This window comes from Rhineura floridana, chromosome 6, assembly GCF_030035675.1.
Source record: "Rhineura floridana isolate rRhiFlo1 chromosome 6, rRhiFlo1.hap2, whole genome shotgun sequence".
In the NCBI taxonomy this organism is placed as follows: Eukaryota; Metazoa; Chordata; class Lepidosauria; order Squamata; family Rhineuridae; genus Rhineura; species Rhineura floridana.
In genome coordinates, this window is record NC_084485.1 from 57,289,448 (window position 1) to 57,307,635 (window position 18,188).

Consider the following 18,188-nt stretch of genomic DNA (forward strand, 5'->3'; position numbering starts at 1 on the left):
GTGGCCAAAGCAATGGTTATGGCTGTTAGGACACTTCCAGACTGGTCTTTTATTGCAAGGTTATTCTGTAACATGTTCTTAACACAATCATAGTGCATTAGTGGTGAATTAATTTGGATTAGGTTTGTTCTGCGATGCTTCCCTGGTGCTACATTATTGCTGGCCAGAGGGCTATAGCACAACAAAAGCAGGACAAAAACCAACCAGGAACATTTGTGGTATAAAAGGTTATGGTATTTTGGCAAAAACCAACAGGATATGCACTAATTGGCAATGAAGCAATGTGACCATCCCCAAACTTTTGCAGGCACAAACAGTATTGGAAACAGTATCATGTGTGATTGCTCCTATAGCAACATGAGGACAAATAATCATGAATACACAATAAAAAGGATATCTGAAGGGGGGCTTACTTTTGTGCAATAGGTTACATTCCAGCCATGCAAAGGGCAGAAGGATAGATGGATAGATAAACAGACAGATAGATAGATACACACACATACATACATATACAACTCTTCATCCTCCTTTCAGGCAAGAAAGAAGCATTATCACAGTTGAAGGACACATTCCAACCAGGCAAAAGCAGTTGAGGGTGTGGCCTCTGAGAGGGTGTGTGGCCTAGAGATTCTCACAATGGCCAAATAAAGAAGTCTGGAAAGCTGCATTTTGCCCCCGGGCCTGAGGTTCCCAGCATCTGCTCTAGCATACTTGGTTTCAGTTGTTGTTAAAGCACATTTGGTTTCTGCGTTGTTTAAAATATCAGAGTTCCAACAATCTGCAAAATAATCACTGCAAAACTGGCATCCCCTTTGTACACATAAACTAGGGGTGGGAAGACAGATAGATCAGGATCAGATCTCAGATCTCTGGCTGAAAGGACAGTTCAGTTCTGGTACTAAAAACAAATGTCCATGGCTCCATATGTGCTTAGTGGCACCCTATTCCTTAAATATAATGCTGCTGTCCTATATACACTGCCTGCATTGGATAATCATTTCTTGCCTTTTGCCCCCACATGCAGTGCCTTCACTATTCCTTTTCCCTGAAGCAAAAACTAAACCAGGAACCCTCTAATTAACCATAGTTTCCCATTTCATCTGAACTGGGAAACTATGGTTCCTAGATTCAGAACAAGATATTAAACCAACTTCAAACCATCTTTTAATATTATAAGAATATGCTTCAATTTTAAAAGAGTCATCATTTGTCCACAAAACAAACCAGGATCTTAGTACAGACTATGGATGGGATCCACTTCTTGGTGCCTGTTCGATTGCATTGTGTCAAACTGGCAGGTGGTCCCATTTTGGGTTAGTTATTTTCCTGCTATCCTTTGCTTTTATTGTTCCAATTTTTCCCCTCCCCAAAAATAATGCTATTGTTATCAGCATTTTCCTTTTGGAAAAGAAAGTGGCTTGCCCTCTACCTAGTGCTCAGCTACTTAATCCCCTCTCCTTCCCCTCCTCCTCTTCCTCGGAATAGTATTGGATCCTTCCCACATACACACACACACCCTGCCTTGGGAGAAAGCCAGAGATTGCTTTAAGGCAAAGACACAGGCTGGTCAATTTCACAATAGCAAATAAAAGATAAAGGCTTGTCAGTTTATCCATAGCTAAACAAAGGCACATGCTGATCAGTTTCAAGTTAGCAAAGCAAAGAGGCATGCTGGTCAGTTTCACATTAGCAAAGCAAAGTTCCATGCATTTGTTCTTTAAAAAAAAAAATCCTGTGCCCAGAAAAGCTGGGAAAGCTTGCAGCATTCAGACGGATCCACAAACATAGTGCATCTGCAGAACATTGGGAAGTTCGGTGCCAGGTTCAATTTTAGCTAAATTCTCACCCATCCCTAACCAATAATATAAAGATGAGAGATTTGAGTCTCAGTTTTTGTCTTTTAACCTTTGAAATTCTGCCTTGCAATTTTGTATTTGTTTGTTTTATGTAACTATTTTTGTCACTTTTCTGGGAAGATCCATACAAAGCAGCTAACAGCATTTTAAAAACCCAGAATGGGTGAACAAATGAACAATAAATAAATCAATTTTATATTTGCACCTCATGAGTATGAATCAAAGTTGGATCTACGGTTTGAAAAATGGTTGTCTGCAGTGGCAGGCAATGTAAGGTTTACAAATTGGATTCCATCTGGTGAGGGTTTCTCCATCCCACAAAGTCCTGGGATTCCCCCATGTAGTCCATCATCAACAGGCCCATAGTTGCAAGGAAAAGAGAAAACTCTGCTACAATAAAATTTTAATATTCACTCTTTTCCTTTGTTCTCTCTCTCTCTGATTCATATAATAGGCTCTTTGGAGCTCAGACAACCGCTGTGGCCTCCTCTGAGCAATTCAAAATACACTACAAAGACAACTCCACAGATGGTGACTTTAGCTGGCATGAAATATCCTCAAAGTGAATATGCCTCTTGGGCGCTTTAAAAAAAATAATTCACCCCAAATACCCTACTTCACACAGAAGTCTCCAGAGTTTCAGACACATGATTGTTTTTTTTAAAAAAAACCCAGCATGCATCTCTTCAAAAGCTAGGAAATGCATGCTATCCTTAAGCTGTTCAGTAAGGTTGGTGGACCAAAACAGAGTCTGCAAAAGATGCTTCCAAGTAATCATGCATAGGATTGTACTGCGAATGTACTGTATGATTGGTCCACCTGAGCCACTGTTTTGCACCTGGTTGTCGTAGGTGAACTTCAAGTCTTTAGTTTGTTTTTGTTTTTAAAGCAAAGTTGGTCCTGCAGCCTGAAACCTGCTTACTCCAAACATAAACAAATTTCTTTTCCAGCCCTTGAGTGGCCACAAACGTGAACACCCCTTACACTTTTTTTGGGGGGGATAGACTTGCACCTGGCAGCCATGATCTTCACATGCTAAGGTGCATGCTGGCTATGCTCCCCCACCACCACCACCAGCCATGAGTTTGCTGCATGTGAGAAGGGACCCTATTCATGCATTCAGACACACCAAATAACCGCCAAGTACATTGGTGGGGGAGGGTGGAGCTAGTCCACATGACTGTAACAAACACCTCATTCATTCTTTGAACATCTCACAGGGGCAGCACCAAAGGGAGGCAAGGGGCCAAGCACACCCCAAACAAGGAGGTTACCCCCCCACCTAGTATATTTCGCCCACCCAGAAACATACTTTGCCCCTTCTGTCCTCCCTGCTGAATTTTTTTCTGGTTCCATTGGTCTAAAGCACCCTAGTGTTAAGCATACATGCTCCTTTCTCCATCTGGCAATATCTCAGTCACTCTATTTCCAGAGCTGACAGGTAAGTTTGGCTCCTTACATAGTCAAAACAGCACTATCCGCATCCAAGAGAGAAGTAACAGCAGGGTTGGGTGGAGCTTCAAGGTTTGCAAAAGTACAAAAAACTTTAAGGCTTTGAAGGTCAAAGCCATCACCTTGAATTGTAACTAGAAACACAGTAGGCGTCATCAGGCTAGCAGGTTGCAGTTAGTAATCACCAGGCTGCAGTGTTTTGAACCACTGAATTCAGAGTACATTTCATTCATTTTTGTGAAAACAATCTTTTATTAAATTATTATAAAGCTAGCTGAGGGGAAGAAGTATGTATGAAATTGATTTTGGTGTTGATGAAGTTACTTGAAATATTTTTTTTTAAAAACTAGGATGGGAGTAGAACTGATGAACTGTGCCTAATTTATTTATTTATTTATTTTATTATTTATATATGTGAGGCATTGCCCACCCAAGGCAGCTGACATAAAAACTCACTAATATTAATGAACTAACCATTTAAAAGCTGTAGCTCGAGAAGTATTTGAAAACAGGCAAGTTTAAAAAAACAGCAAAATGGAAATGCCATCCATTCAAGAGTAAGCCTTGAATAAAATAACTATAAAATTAAGGCTATAAAATAACAGCCTTAATTAAGAAAAGGTGCCCCAAAAATTTTTTTTCAAATCCCACTTAACCTGAAGAATTGGGGCCATCCATGTTAATCTACCACCAGATTATAACATATTACAGTTGGCTGAAAAACAATAGATAATTCTTCATAAATGAAGGTGATCACTTAAGGCAGGTTCCTCTGGATATATACAAGGATCCCCTGAAGACAAATTTGAATTGGCAAAGGAGGTTAATTTTTTAGGGGTCATCTAATCCCATGTGGAGAGTAACAGGATAGGGGACAGGCAAGAGAGAAGAACCAGATAAAGGTGAGTAGGTGGACTGTGACCATATGTTGCTTGTGACCACTTAGCTTAATATACATCAGGTCACACGCACACACACAATCAAAATTTAGAGAGCCCCCCCCTGCTGCTCAACAACTCAGGAAGCCAGATAAAGGCTCAGGAAGCAAGATAAAGAGTCCATTGATCTCAAAGCTAGCCAAAGTGGGGTCCTCCATATGTTGTTCAGCTCTAAGTCACTTCAGCCCCAACTAACATAGCTAAAGGCCAGAGACAGTGCAAGTTGTAATCTCAAACATCTGAAGAGTACTGTGTTGGCTACTCCTGCTACAAGGTGTGTCTAGGTTAGAGATGGGGAACCTGTGGCTCAGGCGTACAAATTTCATGAGGTCAGAATATTTCCTGGGTTATAGATCAGAGCAGCCTTCCCCAACCTGGTGCCCTCCATACTATCATTCCTGACCTTTGGCCTTGCTGGCTGGGGCTGATGGGTGCTGGAGTCCAACAACATCTGGGGAGCCATAGACTCACTATCTCTGGTTTAAATAAAGAGCTGAGGCCCATACTTGCTCATTACGAGGCACAGAGAGAAGAAGTCACCTGAGATCCCAACAAGAACCACCCAGCCACTAGCCAAGTTGTTGTGGAGGGCCACAAAACCAGGGCTGAACTAGCCACAAGGGCAAACAAGATGGAGGAGCTCTGGCTGCCCCAGGATCTAACTGTGGATCCGCTATTCACTTGAGGCTAGACCTTTCTGAAAGAGTTAGGAAGATAAGCAGTACTCCTGGAATGTAAGAGTTAAGCTGATTTAGGTATGGGAAAAGAAAAATGGTAAGACCCGGGGTCCTATGAAGTCTATATGGTGCTTCAGAGGAATATGAACCAGTGTACTGAAGTGGTTAGAGTGTTTGATTAGTACTCAGAAGATTTGGGATCAAATCACTATTCAATCAGACTTTGGAACTGTCACTCTCTCAGCCTAACCTACCTCACAGGATATTGTGAGGATAGTTTTGTTGCCTTGATCTCCTTAGAGGAAATGGGAGGGGAAGAAGAGGGTTGTAATAAATATGTAAGATGTAGTATTGTGCACAAGTGGCTGATATGGAATAATCCAACTACTGAAAAATACCATACAACAGACTGGTATTAGCTCTGATGGGATCAAAGTTCTCCTTTCAGTTTGTATTTGCATAAGCCTTGTCTATTCAAGATGCCTTCTTGCTTTAGGGATGCCTCAAACACACCTTTATTTGCTTCATGTCTACACGCAGGACACGCAGTTATCTACATGTGAGGTTGTTCATGTATGTAAAAGATGAGCTCCCCTTGACTGGTCATCCTCCAGATGACCAATCAGGCCCCTAGCTGAATTTGAAATCTCAGCACCATTCTGCAGCAGCATGTTCCACAAGTTGCAGGAAGCTGTGGAGAAGCTGGGAGCCTCTTGTGATGCTACTGGGAAGATCCAACACAGAAAGCAGAGCCCCAGAGAACAACAAAAAGAAACCCCTCATTGGACACCACATGCTCCAGATGTGCCCTGCAAGAGACACTACATGATAAATGCAGTAGCAAACAGACTTACCGAAACTAAACCATCACATCTCCCAACGTGCAGTATGCTTTTGTTCCATAGTCCCTCTCCAATTTCCTTTGCCATCAGCATCTGGCCACAATGCATCATAGCATCCCTAGCCAGGGGAAAGCCAGAGTCCTTAACTGAGCCTAAGAACTGGGACCGCTTCCCACTTATTGAAACCTGCCTGCAGTTCTGAAGGTCAGTGCTGCTGACTGCTCTGCACACCTCATCTTATCCAACACTAGGAAACCTCTCAGGCCCAGTGAGGCACAAAGTGGAGGGGAAACAGCAGTATTAGAAACCCAATGTCGATTGCAGCTAAATCAAAGGTCAAGCATTGGAGAGGCAGCTCTTCATGTCATGATGGCATCATCACATATTGCTTTTAAATGTTTTTATTATGTTGCTGTACACCACCCTGATGTTTTGCAAGAGGGCTATATAAATACTTTATAGAATAAATAAATCATTAGCATGTGAATTTGCTTCACAAATGCAATGATCCATGCCAGCTGTGAAGCTTCCCCCCCCTTAAAGTAATGTGCTGTTCTCACTGCCAGAGCACAGTTTCCACTTTTCACCTTTGTACTGTTATCCATCCCTAGTCAACATGTCTCTCATTTCTGGCTCTCATGTCCTATCAAGAACTCTGCCCAAAATGTGAAGAGAAAGGGGTAATTGGATCTTATTAGCCTTGGACATACCTCAACTGAAAAAAAGAGATGTGGGTTTGTTGTGATGCCAGAGCAAGCAAGATCTCATTATCCAGCAAAATATAAAAAAGCAGAGACAGACCTGGCCCTCCTATCAATCCAAGAATTCAATGGCAAAACAGCCACAGTCTCTTTTAAGTACAAAGTCAAGCCAGTTCTGGTTGCCTTATCTCAAAAAGGAATTGGAAAACATTTAGAAAAGGGCAACCAAAACTATCAAGGGGATGGAGCAACTCCTCTACAAGGAAAGGTAACAGCATCTGGGGCTTTTTAGATAAAGGAAAAAGACAACATGAAGTGTATAAAATCATGCATGGTGTGGAGAAAGTGGATAGAGTTTTCCTCCCTCTCACATAACACTAGAACTTGGGAACATCCAATGAAGGAAATGTTGGAAGATTTAGAACAAACAAAAGAAAAGACTTCTTTGCCCAGCACGTAGTTAAACTGTGGAATTCACTCCCACATGAGGCACTAGGATTCTGAATACCAGTTGCCGGAAACTGTGGGAAGGGAGAGTGCTGTTCTGCTCAGATCCTACTTGTGGGCTTCCCATGGGCATCTGGTTGGCCACTGTGATGGCCATTGGCTGATCCAGCAGGCTCTTCTTGTGTACTTACATTATCCAAAACATAAGTGTTAAAATAATAATTACAATAACAATTTCAAAACTGGGTGTTTCTTGACATCAGCAGCCAGAACATTAACCTTAATTCTTCATTGCAACATGCAATAGAAAAAATAATATATATATGTTATTGTACATTGCCTTGAGATGCATGTGTGGAAGGCAATAAATAAATAACATTGACACTCCTATAAAAACAGCAGTGTATGGCAGAAGCATTTCTGAATTATTTCAAGAAATTTTTCTGCCTCTATATTTTTCCATATTGAAAAACATTTCTAAAAATGTACCATTTCATAACATTCCGTAGAATTAATTTGATAAAATGCCATTCAAAATGGGCAATTTCAAAGCTGCAACAAACTTTTTCCCACTAGACTGTCCTAACTACATCACTTACATATATCCACAGAGTTCTTTGTGCTGACATCAGTACATAAACATTTCAGTGCCTTCATTTTTTCCCTTAAAAATTAAACAATGTTAAGGGAAATTTATATTATTAAGTTGTCATGTCTGAGAATAATTACACACCAGCGGGACTGTAAGAAAACATTGCAGTGTAGAGGGCTCTTGTTCAGTGCCTTCCATTTCATTCCCCTGCATCAGTTTCCATTTTTTCCCCTTTCAACAGTAAGTCAGGAGTCTGTGGCCACTGAGCATGCTCAGTCCTCCCTGGGCTGCTTTGGGGTGGAGGGGTGTCTCCTGCCCATAGCTTCCCCACCTTTTTTTTAGTTTTGCAAACCTTGAGATTCCCCTAGGCTGCTGATACCTCCTCTGTGCCTGCGTGCATTTTGTCTACATAACAATGAGCACTCAAGGTTATTAGTTCACTGTTAGTATATAGGACATTCCAATAGAATCCATCTTTTGTTCTGTATTCTTCTTAGAAACACAGTGCCCAAAGAACCTTCACCTACTTAAATGGGAAGCAACCATATTGACAGTTATGCTCACAGGCCCTCCATATCTAAACAGGTTACCCCCTAGGAAATTTTCTTTGTTGTCTAGCCCACATTCCAGTGGTTTACCCTCCCAGGAGGGAGGTTACAATTAAAAATATAGAAACGTACAGAAAACATATAGACATATATTTTAAAATATAGATTAGAAACACACTTGTGAAATAAAAAGGGAAAGGGACAAGTATCTTAGACAAGATTGTTACTATGAGAAAGAAACAGTTTCTCAATGTCAGTTTTGTACTATATGCTACAAAATTCATTCAGCTCCTTGTCAGCAATTGTATCCCCATTAAGCTATAGGTGAGTCAATCTAAAAACACTGAGCGGGAGATGCTGACAAATCACCGCCACCGTATTCTCTCTCTTCCATCTTACAGATTCATGGCTGCCATCACTGTACAATCAAGGAGCTTGAGAGTTTTTATGGCACGGCGACCTGCTAAGCCATTTTGGGCCAAGCACTTTCCTTTGAAATCTGGTCAGAGATTGGCACAGTTTCATGGTGGTTCAGTATTTGGCAGCTGAATCTATTTATCATCTGGTGGTGGGCAGCTGGTGACCTCATAACATCCTGGTTTCAGCATGCTTGAGAGACTGAATATTTTAAATAGTTATAAAGAAACAATTTGCTCAGATCTGCATAACAGATTAGCAGCCAAGGAGAGGAGACAACTCAGGATTCCTAAATGTCCATAAAAGTGAGAATGGTAGTTATTCTGATGGTCACAAGCCACTCATTTCAGTAGGATTACCTGATGTATGCAGGGGTGTAGTCATCCAAGGCCTTGGGGTATCTTAGACCCCTTACATTTTGAGGGACAAGAGTCCCACCAGGATCCCTATGTCTCCAGTACCCTATCAGCCAAACAACATGAAGGGAGAGTGTGTTAGCCACTGAGAAGAGTTTTCTAACATGCTTCTTTGTCCTTTTCCTGCTGTTTGGACCAATCAGAGTGAAAGGAGGTTAGTCAGCCACTGAAAAGACTCACTCCTCTTTCATGCTAATTGGCTCCTAGGGATGTTTGTTGTTTTGAGAGAAAACATTAAATAAGGATCTCATTCTCCACCCAGCAGTAAAAAGGGGGGGGAGGGGTATGGCTGTGACTGCATTACACTACTGGATGTAAGACCACCAAGATGTGTGGCCCACTGTTCCAGAGATTTTGAGTCAGATGGCATCAGGGCTCAGTTCCTTCCTACAACAGATTGGCCAAAGAGGTAAGGTTTCCAAACATCAGATTTTCTCCAGGAAAAAAATGGTAGCAATGTCTTCAACCCATGATGTCATCCTTCTACTATTCAGGGGCACTATCAGCATATTTATTTATTTATTTATTTGGGGCAGGGGTGATCACAGTCTCATTTAGTATGTAATGCTGATTGTACTGCCCAGGAATTCCTAAAATTAAATATAAAACATGCTCTGCATTTATACAGATACAAACGCACACAGAATCTGACACACAATTCCTGAAATCACATAGAGGAGGCCTTTGCAACTAGGTCTGCGGCACTGAAGCACAGATCACGACATCTTTCCATGCCCACCTCACCACAGTAGCAAGCTGCTGTCAATCCTGAGCAGCACCAAACTTCAGAAAAGCCCAAGAGCACCTGCCACTTATACCGATTGCTTAACTAAAATCCAGTGTTCTCATGCAGCTACCAAATTAGGCAGGGAAAAGAGGGGGTTGCAACTAAAATGATGGAAGAAAACTGTGCTGGCCTCAGCCAATATGGCCTCCCTGGTTCCTCTTGCCCAGCAATTCCTACTAGTCAAGAGGAGAGGTCATCAGATAATGGACAGTGTCTTAATGAGCAAGAGGGACTTCCCTTAAAGAACTGGGGGGGGAGAGAGAGAGAGAGAGAGAGAGCTTAAGGCATGCATTTCCTGAATCCAGCTTCCCGCCACCATTAGATTATTTATTTAATTAATTATCATTTTATTTATATCCCGCCCTTCCTCCCAGCAGGAGCCCAGGGCAGCGAACAGAAGCACTAAAAACACTTTAAAACAAAATAAAAACAGACCTTAAAATACATTAAAACAAACAACATTAAAAACATTTCTTTAAAAGCTTTAAAAACATCTTTTAAAAAAAGGTTAAAAATATTATTAAAAAACATAGTGGTAACAGTATGCACATCCAAATATATATTTGATGCACACTGCATTGCTTTTAATGGAATGCACATCTGGATGATGTGCATCAGAGCTCACATGCTATTGAAAACAATGCAGTCTGAGAAAAGCATCATTCCACCGGGGACATACATTAAATGTTCTCAGTCCAAAACGGGGCTCTCTGCAAATGTGGGAGTAATGGGCAGGCCCGTTCCTATGAATGTAAAGTGTATCATAGGCTAGAGCAATCTTTCCCAACCAGTGTGCCTCCAGATGTTGTTGGACCACAACTCCCATCAGCCTCAGCCAGCATTGCCAATGGCTGAGGCTGATGGGAGTTGTGGTCCAACAACATCTGGAAGCACACCGGTTGGGAAAGGCTGGGCTAGAGGGTAAAAAGCAGTTGTAGGAAGTAGCAAGACGTGATAGGTGTAATTTAAGAAACAGAACTCTCTTGGTTTACACTTGCAGGACCAGCCCAAGACATTTTGTGACCTGAGGCAAGGCAGAAAATGGTCCCTCTCCCATCAAGTACTCAAGGCTAGTCAACTTTTAGCATTTGAGGCAGAAAATACAACCAGCACCTCTCCCTCTTCCTGGCGCTAAACATGCAACAATCAAACTAAAGAACTAAGGCTGCATCCACACAACATTTTAATCTAGAATCATTGGAGATGGAGTACTTGTTTTTCTACCTAGTCCACACCACACAATCTAGATCTAATGCAATTTCTTTTGCCCCTGAAAAGTGTTTCTTGAGAAACTGGTTTCATTCCAAAAATAAAAGCTCATTGCAGATTGATTCTGCATTACCTGCACTGTGTCCATTTGAAAACAGATGTAGGCAATCTTGGCAATGGGGGGTGTATCTGCACATGCCCAATGACATTGTGGGTGGGCATATGCCAAGAACACAATAACCACTTCCTTCTTCATTCACCTGGGGCATGTGAAGGGAGAAAGAGGTGTGGATAACCTAATTAAAGGGAGGTTTTTCAAACACATATCAAGCAACCAGACTCACCCTTGTGGATAGCAGGATCTAGGATCAATCTAGAGTGAAAGCAGCATATTGAAGATGAGGATGAATGATTCCAGACTGACAAAAATTACATTTTTGTGCTACAAATGGGTTAGTTTACATATAGCTTAGGATAGGAATCTGCTGCCCTTTCATGACACCCAAAATCATTTAACTGAGGCAGCTGCCTCCCTCTGCCTAATGGGAGGGCTGGCCCTACAACAGAACCCAATGAACCAGTGTCTTAACTAACAGGAAACTAAGCCTGGGTCATTCACAGATTGTACCATCAGGCTGAAAGAAAGCAGGCATCAGTGCAAGCAGGAGGTCTCAGCTAGGGGTGCCCTCCTTGTAGTTCTGTTGCAGCCACTAGCAGCCCTCTGCCTCCCTTGTGGAAGCTGTGACATCACAGTGATGCAAGAAGATTTCATTGTCACTGCTGATTCAACCTCTCCCCCCCCCAAAAAAATCCAACAGCCCAGGGAGTCAGGGCACTCTCCCAGGAGCTAGAAACCTAGATAAAACACCTCTCCTCTACACCCCAAGAGGATCCATTGGCTGCCCTACATTCTCTGTCTGCTGTCAAAAGCCTTCAGCCTTCCCTTCCCTAGCTTGCCCCTTCTGGCAAACTCATTGCTTTCTGACATCTTGGCTGCTAGAACCCCGCATGCTGTGACACTGTAAGGGAGTTGTCAGCAACCGGGATCTGGTACCTTGATCTTTGTTGATGTTCAGCTTACTGTCTAGAATGGAGGTCGAGCTCTGCAGAGAGCAAAAGAGCACCGCAAAATCAAACTGCCGGTTTTGCATGCTGACTAAGGAGGATCATACCTCAACAAATCCTGCAAGCACTGGGGGGTGGGGACCCTTCAGTGCTACACTGTCCCCTTCGGAGGTTCTCCCAGGCATTGAGCCTTCCGATTCTACACATGGAAGTCTGCTGAGTAAAGAGGAGGGGCTGACGGAGGAGGTCTCCGGCTGCTATCACCAATTGCTGCGGTGGGTTGGCCTGGATTTCTTGTTCGCGCCTGGTCCCACTGAGTTTTGCACAAAGAGTTTTGCCTCTCACAGCATTCGGAACGGTTTGCCATTTAAATCAAGTTCTCTCACCTCACCCCCTCTAAAGCTCCCGAACACCAGTTCCTTGAAAATTTGCACCCTAAAAACAGCCAAAATGGAGTTTGCGCGTCGGATCTGCCCAGACTGCATCTGAATCCGAACAGCCGCGAAGTCAAGTACGAGGCAGCCCTAGCTTTCAACGCACAGAGCCCGATTGCCGCTCCAAGAAGGTTAACCTGGATCATCAGACCCCCTTTCTCTGGTCATCGCACCGACCATCAACGCTTCCGTTTCCCTTTAAAAAAGGAAAAGAGGGAGGGGAAGACTGAGACCCCCGCAGCCCAGCCCACTAGGATGAAACCCGTCGCTGAAAACGCTGAAGTTCAGTTCCCGAACTAGCTCGCCCGCCGATGCTCAGTGCGCTCGAGGACTGCGGCAAGAGACAGGGAGTAAGCAACCCAACACCCTGCCCGGCCTTTTCGTTGTCGGATCGCGGAAGCCAGCACGTTCCCGCTACTTCGCCGGCAGAGTGGACCGGCAAGGAGCGAGCAGCAGCCGTCGAGCAAGGGAGCCGCCGAGTTATCCAAGTCCAGCCAGAGCAGCGGCTGGAGATCCCCTGAGTAGCCCCCAAACTTGCGGGGAGAGATCGGGAGGCGGTTCAATTCCCTGCGGGGACGGCGGACAAACTTTGCAAAATCTCGGTGCCCTTTCCCCATCCCTCGGGGCGCATCTCCCAGCCCCGATGTGTCTCGCTGCGCCAAGCCCAGCCACTTACCTGTCGGCGTCCCTTCACAGCTGCTCCGCCGGCGCGTCCTTGCGACGGGCCATCGAGATACCCATCTTGTTTTCTCCAGTTTGCTGCGCTTCGGGGGGCCGTCCGAATCCCTCCGCCGCAGCCGGGAGTCAGCAGCGCTGCCCCGTGCCCCCTCGGCTCTAGCGCCAGGGTCCGGCTGGCATTGCCTCGCCCCGTTTCTCCGGCGGGGCTGCCCGGCTCTTTCCTCCTACCGCTCGGCACACGCGCGCAGCCTTTGGAGGAGGCGCCGCTTGGCACAGCATCAGGCTGCCTTTGCTCGGTGCGCTGCCAACCTCAGCCTCCTCTGGGGGCTGTTGGGCAAGCAGAACCGAGTGCACGGAAGGACCGCAGCGACCCCTAGAGTCCGCGAGGAAGATTGGTACCAAACCTTCTCCGGGTTCTTAAAAGGCGACGCCACGCAGTGCGGCCCGCGCTTGTTTATGATTCGTTTGGACTGAGCGCCTTGTGCTAAAGTGAGCGAGGAGGTCCCCTCCAAAGCCTCTGCTTACTGCCTTCCTCCTGCCACCTGGGAGCAGGCGATAGGATGCCTGGGATGTCTTTCTTCCATCGACAGAGAGAGTTCTTCTGCTGCCATAGCAGGCAGAAATTCAACAGCTGAAGCTTTTTCTCGAACACGATGATGCAATGGTAAAGAAAGCTTCGCCTCTTGAATGCGTGTCTGCCGAGCAACTGTGAAAATCGAAGTTCTACACAGTCCCTTGTCTTCCAAGCATGCAAAGAAAGGGAGACATTTCTTTCCTTCTGCGGGTAGTGAACTGCATTTCTGGGATGGCTTAATGGGAGGTCCATCTAGTTTGTGGTGCCATCAGAGCTTCATTTGAGTTAAGGTTCAGCACAAGACTTTATCAGAGATGTGTGCATACTGTACCAAAAGATAAAGCACTGAATTTCAAAGCATAAAATAAATTCAATGGAAGACATGGGGAGCGGGGGGGGGGCTTTTTTTGGCTCAATCAGACGCTGTGATGAGTTCGCTGGACACTTCCAGGACAAGATCGCTAGCATTCATCGGGACTTAGACTCCAATATTATAGCAGTTGGATTCAGTGAAGCATCCAAAACATGGTCTTGTCCTTATTTATTGGATGAGTTTCAGTCTGTGCAGCTTGAGGATGTTGACAAGATCCTTGGACTGGTGCGGGCGACCACGTCGGTGCTGGATCCTTGCCCCTCTTGGCTGGTGAAAGCTGGTAGGACCGGAACCGCCGACTGGGCCAAGGAGGTAATCAATGCCTCTTTGCGAGAGGGAGTGGTCCCTGACTGCCTAAAAGCGGCGGTAGTGAGACCACTCCTGAAGAAACCCACCTTGGACCCAGATAACTTGAACAACTATAGACCTGTGGTGAATGTTCCGTTCCTGGGCAAGGTTCTGGAGCGGGTGGTGGCCGACCAGCTCCAGGGGCTCTTGGATGACACTGATTATCTTGATCTGTTTCAATCCGGTTTTAGGCCTGGGTTTGGTGCCGAAACAGCCTTGGTCGCCCTGTATGATGACCTTTGTCGGGAGAGGGACAGGGGGAGTGTGACCCTGTTGATTCTCCTTGATCTCTCAGCTGCTTTTGATACCATCGACCATGGTATCCTTCTGGGAAGGCTCACGGAGTTGGGAGTTGGGGGTACTGCTTGGCAGTGGCTCCGCTCCTACTTGGTGGGTCGTCAACAGAAGGTAGTGCTTGGGGAACACTGCTCGATACCCTGGACTCTCCATTGTGGAGTCCCACAGGGATCGGTACTGTCCCCCATGCTTTTCAACATCTATATGAAGCCGCTGGGTGCAGTCATCAGGAGTTTTGGAGTGCGTTGTCACCAGTACGCTGATGACACGCAACTCTATTTCTCCTTTTCATCTTCCTCAGGTGAGGCTGTTAATGTACTAAACCGTTGCCTGACCGCGATAATGGATTGGATGGGAGCTAACAGACTGAAGCTCAATCCAGACAAGACCAAGACGCTGTTAGTGAGTGCCTTCTCTGCCCAGATGGTGGATGTTCACCCTGTTCTGGACGGAGTTACACTCCCCTTGAAAGAACAGGTTCGTAGCTTGGGAGTTCTTATCGACTCTTCCTTGTCTCGTGAGGCTCAGGTAGCCTCAGTGGCAGGGAATGCTTTCTACCATCTCCGATTGGTAGCCCAGCTACGTCCCTATCTGGACAGTGACGACCTCGCCTCAGTCGTTCATGCTCTGGTAACTTCTAGATTGGCCTACTGCAATGCGCTCTACGTTGGGCTGCCCTTGAAGACAGTTCGGAAACTACAGTTAGTCCAGAATGCAGCGGCCAGATTGTTGACGCGGACAAGAAGGTCCGCTCATATTACACCCGTTCTGGCTCATCTGCACTGGCTTCCTATTTGTTTCTGGGCTAAATTCAAAGTGCTGGTTTTGACCTATAAAGCCTTACACGGCATGGGACCGCAATACCTGGTGGAGCGCCTCTCCCAATATGAAACTACCCGTACACTGCGCTCAACATCTAAGGCCCTCCTCCGAGTACCATCCCATCGAGAAGCTCGGAGGGTGGTGACTAGAAATAGGGCCTTTTCGGTTGTGGCTCCCGAACTATGGAATGGTCTCCCCGATGAGGTGCGCCTGGCGCCGACGCTGCTATCTTTTCGGCGCCAGGTGAAAACCTTTTTATATTCCCAGGCATTTTAATGCGTATTATTATATGTATTGTTGTATTTTGCTACTGTTTGATTATTTTTGTTTACCTTTGTTGGTTTGATTCTATTGTTTTATTGTATTTATATATTCCTGATTGCTTTATTTTATGTACACCGCCCAGAGAGCCCTTGGGCTTAGGGCGGTATATAAATAAAATAAAATAAAATAAATAAAATAAATAGGGATATTTCTTCAGATGAAAATGGAAATGGACTGCCTTCAAGTCAATCCCAACTTATGGCTACCCTATGAATAGGGTTTTCATGGTAAGCAGAATTCAGAGGGGGTTTACCATTGCCTCCCTCTGAGGCTAGTCCTTCCCAGCTGGTGAGGGCCTGCTCAGCTTGCCACAGTTGTACAAGCTAGCCTCTTCCTTGTCCACAACTGCCAGCTGGAGGGCAACTGGGCTGCTTGGGACTATGCAGCTTGCCCACGGCTGCACAGGTGGCAGGGCAGGTAACCCCTGAGCCACGCACTGTGGTGTGATCTTTAGCTGGCCCTTGACACCCAGGAGACTTGAGTGGAGATCTGAACTCACAGAGTCTGGACTCCCAGCTGATTTCCTTGCGGCTTATGCTCACGTAAGTGTGTTTTGAATTACAGCCTAGCTCTCCAAAGGGCTGCTTGGTATATCATAGAGGTGAAGAGACTACTGATCAGGAAGTCATTGGCTCAAATGTTGCTTTTTCAATGAAGACTTTTAGGAATTCTCTGTTTCATACCCCACCTCCTATCCTAAATATGGGATACTGGCCTACCTCATGGGATTGTTGTAAAGACAAGATAACTTATGCGGCATGATTTTAGCATTTGCAAGTATGATAGGAATGCTAAATAATAATATAGGGAGTGGGATGCCTTTCCACCTGCAGCTGATGTCTTTTCCTGGTTCCTGAGGAAAGCTGCTGCGGCTCCCTGCAGAGAGCTCTTGGCTCCCTGGCTCCTCTCTTGCTCCCCTTCCTGACAGTGGTCTGCTGCTGCCTGAGGAGAAGGGATATAAAGGGCTTGGTTCTGCCTCCCTCCCACTAGAACCTCTTGCTGGCCTCTGCCTTTCTGGTCAATGCAGCTGAATGATGCAACTGCTTGGAATGGGGGGGGGGATCCCACTGCAGTTGCAGTGATGTTGGGGGAGGGGGCCAATGCAGGCAGTATGCTGCAGAGTGGCTGACAGTCCAGTATGACCTCTACACATTGCCTTATACAGCAAGGGCAAAAAACTGGCCTACTTTAACTAATAGGCTTCTGTGGGTCAGGATGAACTGTCTTTGGGCTAGTCCACCCAAAATACATTTTATTCTACATGTAGGTAAATGGTCCCAACCATTCTCCAGCATACATTTGCATAAATGGTGTAACGTGAATTAGGGCATCACAGATGCATGGGAAAAATGATGCAATAATCATACAAATTGCTGCCAAATATCCACAATGGCATAATGTTATGTCTCTTTGTGAGTGTGTGTGTACGTGCACACTCAGGAGTGATCGCGATTGTGGGGCAAATGTATAACATGATATATCCTTTAAACATTAATTAGCCTAGCAATATATTCCAAGAATTTACACATTTAAAATGGGCCCTGGGTGATTCTAACATTTTATTATTCAGGTTGCCGAGATCATAAAGCTTTAAAGACAACAACGATAACAATTTAATGGTTATTGAACAAGGAAGCTAAATCAAATGCATTTTTAATACTAATCAAATAATTGAAGGAAAAGCCCATCATAGTCCTCTGATAACAAGTCAATAGTGTGTTACTTTTCCCAAATCAAACTGCTTAATAGTAGTAAAAGGTGAATAGCAAGCCAAATCAGGTGTCTTTTTTTAACCACTGAAATTCCTATTAAATTAGACCAGATTGTTCATTTGATGAAGCCTGCACAATTAAGATTTCATTGATGTAATGAGGTTTAAGTACAAATAGGTTTGTTTCCAAATCGTTTCACAGAAAATGAGAGCTACATTCCCACAGAAGGCTGCAGCTTTTAAGATTTCACAAAGCTCTTAGAGTATAGAAAGAAGCATGCTGAGCTGTGTAGTTTTATTCTTCACAACTAATATAGGAACAGCTCTCCAGCCAAGGAAGAAAATGAAATCCAAGTGAAGATCATTCTACCCAGAATGCCGAAAATGGCCTCGTAGGACAAAACCATTGATTTTATGTGGATTTTATTGAAATCCAGCACTTAAGCGATCTTGTCAATTTCAAAACTGTCTCCTAAGATTTTTAAAGGTCAAATACTTTAGTCTATTGCTTATATTATCTACATTTAATGCTGGACAAAAGGAGTCCATACCAATGTATTTGTATAAGAGGCCCAGAAAAATTAAATGGCTCCTTCAAGGCTACTCAAGGTCTTTGGCTGGAGATGAAATTGAACTTAAATCTTTTGGATTCATTAGTGCAAAGCTGAATAACCTATGGT

General features: G+C 44.6%; 1 protein-coding gene across 2 annotated transcripts in view; it reads right to left on the reverse strand.

The window, feature by feature from the left end:
* The window catches only part of TAFA3 (TAFA chemokine like family member 3), a 155,124-nt gene extending 141,815 nt beyond the window's left edge, over window positions 1–13,309 (reverse strand). The window contains exon 1 of one of the 2 annotated variants that reach the window (XM_061630348.1): window positions 13,058–13,309. The gene's annotated coding sequence lies outside the window, so the exon portion shown is untranslated. Of the gene's footprint in view, window positions 1–12,054; window positions 12,112–13,057 lie in introns of those variants that run through there. The other variant, XM_061630349.1, reaches the window with a different exon arrangement.
* Window positions 13,310–18,188: the final 4,879 nt, after the last annotated feature.